The following is a 1,464-nucleotide window of genomic DNA, read 5'->3' on the forward strand; positions in this document are numbered from 1 at the left end:
TAAAATGAAAATGACATTAAACAACAAAAAGTGATGAATTGGGGAAATAGAAGAAACAGATTTAACATTAGTATAAATTTTTTAATTGGATGAAATGTTTAAATCAAAAGAGGTTTATTTATTTATTTTAATTGGATAACATTAAAGTTGTTAAGATTTATTTTGTGTCCTTTTTTTCTTCAAAGCAATACAGTATTCTGTACATTATAATGTATACTTGTATATTTGTGTCATGTTTCTGGATTCAAGATTGGGTTTTCATCAATCAAGCCTTTGGATCAGAGTTTTTTTATTTTGTTATTTTTTTTGTATTTTACCAATTTTTTTCCGCTTTACAAATCTGCTGTCCATATTTAAAGTTAAAATTAAGCTTTTTTTCCCCCTTAATTTTATTTAAAGTAAAACAAAAAGACATAATTACATCACAATTGTTGCTAAGGATCTAATTTTCCATAATAATAACTGTATGAATGTAAAACGCACAATATTTCACTTAATTTTGTTTGATTGAACTTTTTATTTTCGCTTGAACTCATGAAAAAATAAGAAACATTAAAGACGGTGTGAAATGACAGCAACTTTCAGAAATCAAACCTTTAACTTTTAATTATAAAATACATGTTCTAATAAGGTTTAGAAAACCATAAAAAAACAAAAAAACATTTTTCTATCAAAAAACATCATCAAACATAATAAGTTATGTGGACAAAAGCAGGATTCTGAAACTAACTGTTCAAACAAGACATGAAACAGCTTTACTGCTCTCTAGTGGTTTGACCTACAGGAACTTACTTCCTACAGGAATATGTTTATGGTCCACAAAGTGAAAGCTGTGGTTCACTCATGGTGAGACCAGAAGTCCCTCATGAGACCTTCAGAGTCTCTACAGGTCTTTTTAGAAAATAGGAATGTGGTTCTGGTTTGATCTCAGCACAAACATCTGAAGGAAAAATACATTTAAATTTAGAAAGAAATCTGGAGAAGAAAAATTGTTTTTAAAATGTTTTTATAAAGAAGAAATGTTTGCATTTACAGCCCTAAACAAGTATGATCAGCTTTTATTTAAATACTTCAACTTATAGTAAACTAATACACAAAACATAAACTAAACTATTAAACACATTTAGGTTTGCTGACATGTTTGTTGATACATGATCTTGAATATTTTTACAGTAAAAATTAAAAAAAAAAAGTTGAAGATTTCCTGTTTACCGTCTTTATTTTTATTTTTATTTTTCATTTTACTTGGATTTTTTAATTCGTAAAAGTTACCGTGAGATCTTTGCCTCTTTATAACTACAATTATTTTGGAAATTTAAGACATTTTGCTGCTGTCTTCAGCCCTCAGACTGTTAAACTGCAGGTAGATTTCATCTTTGGAGATGATGTCAATCCTATATGTTTTTAATGTGATCTACGAGTAAACTTTTTATTTATTTATTTAAGATCTTTTTCTCTTTTTTT

Source organism: Oryzias melastigma, unplaced genomic scaffold (genome assembly GCF_002922805.2).
Source record: "Oryzias melastigma strain HK-1 unplaced genomic scaffold, ASM292280v2 sc00376, whole genome shotgun sequence".
Lineage (NCBI taxonomy): Eukaryota > Metazoa > Chordata > Actinopteri > Beloniformes > Adrianichthyidae > Oryzias > Oryzias melastigma.